This window comes from Zeugodacus cucurbitae, unplaced genomic scaffold (assembly GCF_028554725.1).
Source record: "Zeugodacus cucurbitae isolate PBARC_wt_2022May unplaced genomic scaffold, idZeuCucr1.2 ctg00000245.1, whole genome shotgun sequence".
Classification (NCBI taxonomy): domain Eukaryota; kingdom Metazoa; phylum Arthropoda; class Insecta; order Diptera; family Tephritidae; genus Zeugodacus; species Zeugodacus cucurbitae.
Genome location: NW_026530867.1, coordinates 1 through 10,000, shown reverse-complemented (window position 1 = coordinate 10,000; position 10,000 = coordinate 1). Strand labels below are relative to the sequence as shown.

Here is a 10,000-nt window from a genome sequence, read left to right as displayed (position 1 = left end):
AAAACAATTGTGAAATATACAAAAATTAATATATTGTATAGTTGTTAGAGAGAATCTTATAACATAAAGATACAGATTTTTGAACGCAAAGTACTTTATTTCTCAATATTCATTGAGAACATAAGGTAGTGTTATATAGATTGTTATCAAACGACTATTACAATATACTGAAAAACAATTGTGAAATATACAAAAATTAATATATTGTATAGTTGTTAGAGAGAATCTTATAACATAAAGATACAGATTTTTGAACGCAAAGTACTTTATTTCTCAATATTCATTGAGAACATAAGGTAGTGTTATATAGATTGTTATCAAACGACTATTACAATATACTGAAAAACAATTGTGAAATATACAAAAATTAATATATTGTATAGTTGTTAGAGAGAATCTTATAACATAAAGATACAGATTTTTGAACGCAAAGTACTTTATTTCTCAATATTCATTGAGAACATAAGGTAGTGTTATATAGATTGTTATCAAACGACTATTACAATATACTGAAAAACAATTGTGAAATATACAAAAATTAATATATTGTATAGTTGTTAGAGAGAATCTTATAACATAAAGATACAGATTTTTGAACGCAAAGTACTTTATTTCTCAATATTCATTGAGAACATAAGGTAGTGTTATATAGATTGTTATCAAACGACTATTACAATATACTGAAAAACAATTGTGAAATATACAAAAATTAATATATTGTATAGTTGTTAGAGAGAATCTTATAACATAAAGATACAGATTTTTGAACGCAAAGTACTTTATTTCTCAATATTCATTGAGAACATAAGGTAGTGTTATATAGATTGTTATCAAACGACTATTACAATATACTGAAAAACAATTGAAATATACAAAAATGAATATATAATGGTATATTGAATAGTTGTTAGAGAGAACCTTAACATAAAGATACAGCTTTGAACGCAAAGTTATCAAACGACTTTTACAATATACTGAAAAGCAATTGAAATATACAAAAATTAATATAATGGTATATTGTATAATATAAAAACTAAGTTTGGTTAAACGGCGGGCATAAAAATGATTTTATTTACGTAGCCAAATGCATCGTCATCTTATTAGTGACGCGCAAAAAGGAATTCAGGAGATTCCTACTGTCCCTATTTGCGAAGAGCCGAAACCACATATAAAGAGCCAAAACGCCGAAACCACGTATATTTGCATATAAAAAAAACTAAGTTTGGTTAAACGGCGGGCATAAAAATGATTTTATTTACGTAGCCAAATGCATCGTCATCTTATTAGTGACGCGCAAAAAGGAATTCAGGAGATTCCTACTGTCCCTATTTGCGAAGAGCCGAAACCACATATAAAGAGCCAAAAGGCCGAAAAAACGTATATTTGCATATAAAAAAAACTAAATTTGGTTAAACGGCGGGCATAAAAATGATTTTATTTACGTAGCCAAATGCATCGTCATCTTATTAGTGACGCGCAAAAAGGAATTCAGGAGATTCCTACTGTCCCTATTTGCGAAGAGCCGAAACCACATATAAAGAGCCAAAACGCCGAAACCACGTATATTTGCATATAAAAAAAACTAAGTTTGGTTAAACGGCGGGCATAAAAATGATTTTATTTACGTAGCCAAATGCATCGTCATCTTATTAGTGACGCGCAAAAAGGAATTCAGGAGATTCCTACTGTCCCTATTTGCGAAGAGCCGAAACCCCATATAAAGAGCCAAAACGCCGAAACCACGTTCATACAAGTAAAAAAATTTCATATAAATACTAAATAATTTTCATATAGATACTAAGTTTATGAATTCATACAAGTAAATAATTTTCATATAAATACTAAATAATTTTCATATAGATACTAAGTTAATGAATTCATACAAGTTAAAAATTTTCATATAAATACTAAATAATTTTCATATAGATACTAAGTTAATGAATTCATACAAGTTAAAAATTTTCATATAAATACTAAATAATTTTCATATAGATACTAAGTTTATGAATTCATACAAGTAAAAAATTTTCATATAAATACTAAATAATTTTCATATAGATACTAAGTTTATGAATTCATACAAGTAAATAATTTTCATATAAATACTAAATAATTTTCATATAGATACTTAATAAATTTCATATAAATACTAATTAATTTTCATATAGATACTAAGTTAATGAATTCATACAAGTTAAAAATTTTCATATAAATACTAAATAATTTTCATATAGATACTAAGTTTATGAATTCATACAAGTAAAAAATTTTCATATAAATACTAAATAATTTTCATATAGATACTAAGTTAATGAATTCATACAAGTTAAAAATTTTCATATAAATACTAAATAATTTTCATATAGATACTAAGTTTATGAATTCATACAAGTAAAAAATGTTCATATAAATACTAAATAATTTTCATATAGATACTAAGTTTATGAATTCATACAAGTAAAAAATTTTCATATAAATACTAAATAATTTTCATATAGATACTAAGTTTATGAATTCATACAAGTTAAAAATTTTCATATAAATACTAAATAATTTTCATATAGATACTAAGTTTATGAATTCATACAAGTAAAAAATTTTCATATAAATACTAAATAATTTTCATATAGATACTAAGTTTATGAATTCATACAAGTAAATAATTTTCATATAAATACTAAATAATTTTCATATAGATACTAAGTTAATGAATTCATACAAGTTAAAAATTTTCATATAAATACTAAATAATTTTCATATAGATACTAAGTTAATGAATTCATACAAGTTAAAAATTTTCATATAAATACTAAATAATTTTCATATAGATACTAAGTTAATGAATTCATACAAGTTAAAAATTTTCATATAAATACTAAATAATTTTCATATAGATACTAAGTTTATGAATTCATACAAGTAAATAATTTTCATATAAATACTAAATAATTTTCATATAGATACTAAGTTAATGAATTCATACAAGTTAAAAATTTTCATATAAATACTAAATAATTTTCATATAGATACTAAGTTAATGAATTCATACAAGTTAAAAATTTTCATATAAATACTAAATAATTTTCATATAGATACTAAGTTTATGAATTCATACAAGTAAAAAATTTTCATATAAATACTAAATAATTTTCATATAGATACTAAGTTTATGAATTCATACAAGTAAATAATTTTCATATAAATACTAAATAATTTTCATATAGATACTTAATAAATTTCATATAAATACTAATTAATTTTCATATAGATACTAATTTTCATATAAGTACTAAGTGTATGAATTCATACAACTAAATAATTTTCATATAAGTACAAAAAATTTAAAAAAAAAAATAAATGTTAAGCTATTTTTGATGTTGTAATATTTCTTATAAGCATAATGCTCATAGAAAATGATATAAATTACTTGTATATATATGAATTTAAAACTTTTATATGGTTAAAAAGATTTTCTCCATACGATTTCCGGTTGGTGAGGTGTACGTGGCAGAAAACATATATGTTGTATGAAACTTCAACATTAGTACTTGTATGAAAATTTTAATACTTGTATGAAATTGCATACTTAGTACTTATATGAAAATTATTTTCATATATTTATAAAAGTATTTAAGTGTAATATATAAATGAGAGCAAAAAAATTTATTCCTGGTTTGCTACAGTTGGTTTAAATAGAAATAATTTTGTTAATAATGAAATGTTATTAATTGAGATTATTCTTCTATACCTAACATAATGTAGTCGTTTTTTTTTTAATTTAACTTTTTTTGGGGTTTGTTCTTCTATTCACATAAAATATATGTGGGTAAAGAATAAAATTCAATAAAGTTAAATATTTATATTATTACGCTCGAATACTTTCATATCATATATGAAATAAAATGAAAAATAATTGAATTGAAATTATTAATTTCAAATCAAAAGAAAAACGTATATACTCTTAAAAAAAGATATATACACTATACACTATATGCATTGAAATAAAGTAAAATGTATAAAAAATGATATTATTTGAAAGTTTAACAAATACAAGAAGAAACATCGTCCTTACATTAATAATTATATTATATATGTATAGAGAACGAAAATTCTTTCTCACGATAAGATACACAGTCTCAAAGTCCGAATAAGACCGCAATAAATAATACAATAATATGAAATTTAAATGACATGAAGTAAATTATTTAATCCGACCATAGTAGAAGAAATTTCATAATTATTTATTGTCGCGATTTCGTTCTCCTTTGCATTGTGTATATGTCGTGTACTTAATTTTCAAATATTGAAAATATCATTATAAAAATTTATATAGTATAAAAAATATTATATAAATGAATAAAAAATATTATTCTGGTTGATCCTGCCAGTAGTTATATGCTTGTCTCAAAGATTAAGCCATGCATGTCTAAGTACAAACAAATTAAAAGTGAAACCGCAAAAGGCTCATTATATCAGTTATGGTTCCATAGATCGTTAACAGTTACTTGGATAACTGTGGTAATTCTAGAGCTAATACATGCAAAATAAACACGGACCTTTTGGAACGTGTGCTTTTATTAGGCTAAAACCAAGCGATCGTAAGATCGTTATATTGGTTGAACTCTAGATAACTTGCAGATCGTATGGTCTCGTACCGACGACAGATCTTTCAAATGTCTGCCCTATCAACTTTTGATGGTAGTATCTAGGACTACCATGGTTGCAACGGGTAACGGGGAATCAGGGTTCGATTCCGGAGAGGGAGCCTGAGAAACGGCTACCACATCTAAGGAAGGCAGCAGGCGCGTAAATTACCCACTCCCAGTTCGGGGAGGTAGTGACGAAAAATAACAATACAGGACTCATATCCGAGGCCCTGTAATTGGAATGAGTACACTTTAAATCCTTTAACAAGGACCTATTGGAGGGCAAGTCTGGTGCCAGCAGCCGCGGTAATTCCAGCTCCAATAGCGTATATTAAAGTTGTTGCGGTTAAAACGTTCGTAGTTGAATTTGTGCTTCATACGGGTAGTACAGCTATAATTGTGGTATGTACATTACCTTATGTATGCAAGCGTATTACCGGTGGAGTTCTTATATGTAATTAATACAATGTATTTTTTATATATTCCTCCTATTTAAACCTGCTTCAGTGCTCTTCATCGAGTGTTGTTGTGGGCCGGTACAATTACTTTGAACAAATTAGAGTGCTTAAAGCAGGCTCCAAATGCCTGAATATTTTGTGCATGGAATAATGAAATAAGACCTCTGTTCTACTTTCATTGGTTTTTAGATCAAGAGGTAATGATTAATAGAAGCAGTTTGGGGGCATTAGTATTACGACGCGAGAGGTGAAATTCTTGGACCGTCGTAAGACTAACTTAAGCGAAAGCATTTGCCAAAGATGTTTTCATTAATCAAGAACGAAAGTTAGAGGTTCGAAGGCGATCAGATACCGCCCTAGTTCTAACCATAAACGATGCCAGCTAGCAATTGGGTGTAGCTACTACTATGGCTCTCTCAGTCGCTTCCCGGGAAACCAAAGCTTTTGGGCTCCGGGGGAAGTATGGTTGCAAAGCTGAAACTTAAAGGAATTGACGGAAGGGCACCACCAGGAGTGGAGCCTGCGGCTTAATTTGACTCAACACGGGAAAACTTACCAGGTCCGAACATAAGCGTGTAAGACAGATTGATAGCTCTTTCTCGAATCTATGGGTGGTGGTGCATGGCCGTTCTTAGTTCGTGGAGTGATTTGTCTGGTTAATTCCGATAACGAACGAGACTCAAATATATTAAATAGATGCTTTCAGGATTATGGTGTTGAAGCTTATATAGCCTTCATTCATGAGTTCATCTTGAATGTGCAAGTGTTTGAATGTGTTTATATAAGTGGAGCCGTACCTGTTGGTTTGTCCCATTATAAGGACACTAGCTTCTTAAATGGACAAATTGCGTCTAGCAGTAACGAGATTGAGCAATAACAGGTCTGTGATGCCCTTAGATGTCCTGGGCTGCACGCGCGCTACAATGAAAGTATCAACGTGTATTTCCTAGACCGAGAGGTCCGGGTAAACCGCTGAACCACTTTCATGCTTGGGATTGTGAACTGAAACTGTTCACATGAACTTGGAATTCCCAGTAAGTGTGAGTCATTAACTCGCATTGATTACGTCCCTGCCCTTTGTACACACCGCCCGTCGCTACTACCGATTGAATTATTTAGTGAGGTCTCCGGACGTGATCACTGTGACGCCTTGTGTTTCACGGTTGTTTCGCAAAAGTTGACCGAACTTGATTATTTAGAGGAAGTAAAAGTCGTAACAAGGTTTCCGTAGGTGAACCTGCGGAAGGATCATTATTGTGTTCCTATCCGTAAATATTATAAAAAAACAAACAAACAAACAAACAAACAAACAAACAAAAAAAGAATAAAAAAGAAAAATTATTTTCTTTTTTTTCTTTTCATTCATTTATTTGAATGTTTTTCTTTTTTTTCTTTTTTTTTTTACTCCTTGTATTGTAGTATAATGAAAATTATATCGCATACATTGTATTTGAACGCAACAAACCTTTAAACATATATAGTTGTACTTATTATTTATAAAAATAATATAAATGATAAGTTAATTTGTTCTCATTAACGTGTAATTCCTTAAAAATATATAGAAATTAAATAAAATGTAATAAAAAAGGAATTACTGTTTTTGTTGGACTAAGACATGCGCAACTTGTAAATGTTTGGGTTGAAAATTACAATTTATTGAAAGATGTTTTAAAATAATTTATATATTATATACGAAAACGAAATGTTATTCTTTCAATAAATTAAAAACTCTTGACGTTAAATTAAAATAAACAAAAAATTATCACTCTAAGCGGTGGATCACTCGGCTCATGGGTCGATGAAGAACGCAGCTAACTGTGCGTCATCGTGTGAACTGCAGGACACATGAACATCGACATTTTGAACGCATATTGCAGTCCATGCTGTTATGTACTTTAATTAATTTTAAAGTGCTGCTTGGACTACATATGGTTGAGGGTTGTAAGACTATGCTAAATTAGTTGCTTATTCTTTTAGTCAATTAAAAGAATTTAAGCACATGGTATATTACTGGATTGTATTTTTCAATCCATAATATTAATAGCATAAAAAGAAATATAGAAAATATATTCTTGAACACCTCATATTTGAACGAAATTTTATAATAAATAAGAATCTTAGTATTCCCAAAAACAATAAAATTTCAATATTATTATTTCAAATAATATATACATTTAGAGGAACGTCTAGCATAAAATATTATTTTATTCTAGGATTGCCTTAAATGTAAAAAACCAAGAAAATAATATTGTTGTTATAATGAAGTAAGTAGTACGGGATGAAAAGATTGAATATTTATTATTAAGAAAATTATATTGGTGTTAAGAAATAATTATGTATGTTTCTTTAAAATAGCAAAAAGCTAAAATATAAAATAAATATAAATATTTTTATACAACCTCAACTCATATGGGACTACCCCCTGAATTTAAGCATATTAATGAGGGGAGGAAAAGAAACTAACAAGGATTTTCTTAGTAGCGGCGAGCGAAAAGAAAATAGTTCAGCACTAAGTCACTTTGTCTATATGGCAAATGTGAGATGCAGTGTATGGAATATCTTAATATCTAGTATGAGAAATTAACGATTTAAGTCCTTCTTAAATGAGGCCATTTACCCATAGAGGGTGCCAGGCCCGTATAACGTTAATGATTACTAGAAAGATATTTCCAAAGAGTCGTGTTGCTTGATAGTGCAGCACTAAGTGGGTGGTAAACTCCATCTAAAACTAAATATAACCATGAGACCGATAGTAAACAAGTACCGTGAGGGAAAGTTGAAAAGAACTCTGAATAGAGAGTTAAATAGTACGTGAAACTGCTTAGAGGTTAAGCCCGATGAACCTGAATATCCATTATGAAAAATTCATCATTATAACTGTGATATTTATAATATTATAGTAATAGTGTGCATTTTTTTCATATAAGGACATTGTAATCTATTAACATAATAAAATATTTATCAAAAGATCATTGGTGTTAAGTTTATTCAAATTAATTTGCTTTTAGCTTATTAACATAGAATAAATACTGATGATTTGATAAAGTGTTGATAGATTTTACATATATAATGCTTAAATTCTTTTGAATTTTACAATAATATTATTATCATTGATTTTAATATTAATTGTATGCATTTATATGATTAACAATGCGAAAGATTCAGGATACCTTCGGGACCCGTCTTGAAACACGGACCAAGGAGTCTAACATATGTGCAAGTCATTGGGTTATATTAAACCTAATGGCGAAATTAACTTAACTTTTATATAATGGGATTAATTTTTAGTGAAATATTTTACTATTAATTCAATCCCGGGGCGTTCCATATAGTTATGTATAATGATAATTTATTATTATTTATACCTCTAACTGGAGCGTACCTTGAGCATATATGCTGTGACCCGAAAGATGGTGAACTATACTTGATCAGGTTGAAGTCAGGGGAAACCCTGATGGAAGACCGAAACAGTTCTGACGTGCAAATCGATTGTCAGAATTGAGTATAGGGGCGAAAGACCAATCGAACCATCTAGTAGCTGGTTCCCTCCGAAGTTTCCCTCAGGATAGCTGGTGCATTTAAATATTATGTAAAATAATCTTATCTGGTAAAGCGAATGATTAGAGGCCTTAGGGTCGAAACGACCTTAACCTATTCTCAAACTTTAAATGGGTAAGAACCTCACCTTTCTTGATATGAAGGTTGAGGTTATGATATAATGTGCCCAGTGGGCCACTTTTGGTAAGCAGAACTGGCGCTGTGGGATGAACCAAACGTAATGTTACGGTGCCCAAATTAACAACTCATGCAGATACCATGAAAGGCGTTGGTTGCTTAAAACAGCAGGACGGTGGACATGGAAGTCGTAATCCGCTAAGGAGTGTGTAACAACTCACCTGCCGAAGCAACTAGCCCTTAAAATGGATGGCGCTTAAGTTGTATACCTATACATTACCGCTAAAGTACATGATTTATAATACAATTTCGGTTGGATTATAAATTTTGAAACTTTAGTGAGTAGGAGGGTACAATGGTGTGCTTAGAAGTGTTTGGCGTAAGCCTGCATGGAGCCGCCATTGGTACAGATCTTGGTGGTAGTAGCAAATAATCGAATGAGACCTTGGAGGACTGAAGTGGAGAAGGGTTTCGTGTGAACAGTGGTTGATCACGAGTTAGTCGGTCCTAAGTTCAAGGCGAAAGCCGAAAATTTTCAAGTTTTAATGAATTGTTGAGAATATATAATTATTATGTTTTCTTCATAGTAATTAAACACTTGAATAATTTTGAACGAAAGGGAATACGGTTCCAATTCCGTAACCTGTTGAGTATCCGTTTGTTATTAAAAATGGGCCTTGTGCTCATCCTGGCAACAGGAACGACCATAAAGAAGCCGTCGAGAGGTATCGGAAGAGTTTTCTTTTCTGTTTTATAGTCGTACTACCATGGAAGTCTTTCGAAGAGAGATATGGTAGATGGACTAGAAGAGCATGACATTTACTGTTGTGTCGATATTTTCTCCTCGGACCTTGAAAATTTATGGTGGGGTTACGCAAACTTCTCAACAGGCCGTACCAATATCCGCAGCTGGTCTCCAAGGTGAAGAGTCTCTAGTCGATAGAATAATGTAGGTAAGGGAAGTCGGCAAATTAGATCCGTAACTTCGGGATAAGGATTGGCTCTGAAGATTGAGATAGTCGGGCTTGATTGGGAAGCAATACCATGGTTTATGTACTCGTTCTGGGTAAATAGAGAATTTCGGTTCTTGTTCCCCGGATAGTAGTTACGTAGCCAATTGTGGAACTTTCTTGCTAAAATTTTATAAGAATTATATCGCAAGATATATATTCTTATTTAATTATAACGATTATCAATTAACAATCAATTCAGAACTGGCAC

General features: G+C 30.1%; 2 non-coding genes across 2 annotated transcripts; both read left to right on the top strand.

Annotated features, from left to right (window-relative positions):
- The first annotated feature begins 4,368 nt into the window (after positions 1 to 4,368).
- On the top strand, positions 4,369 to 6,358 carry LOC128924064 (small subunit ribosomal RNA). The gene has a single exon (XR_008472760.1). It is a non-coding gene; the product is annotated as a small subunit ribosomal RNA (ribosomal RNA).
- A 509-nt stretch (positions 6,359 to 6,867) lies between these two features.
- On the top strand, positions 6,868 to 7,046 carry LOC128924061 (5.8S ribosomal RNA). Its single transcript, XR_008472758.1, has one exon. It is a non-coding gene; the product is annotated as a 5.8S ribosomal RNA (ribosomal RNA).
- The last annotated feature ends 2,954 nt before the right edge of the window (positions 7,047 to 10,000 follow it).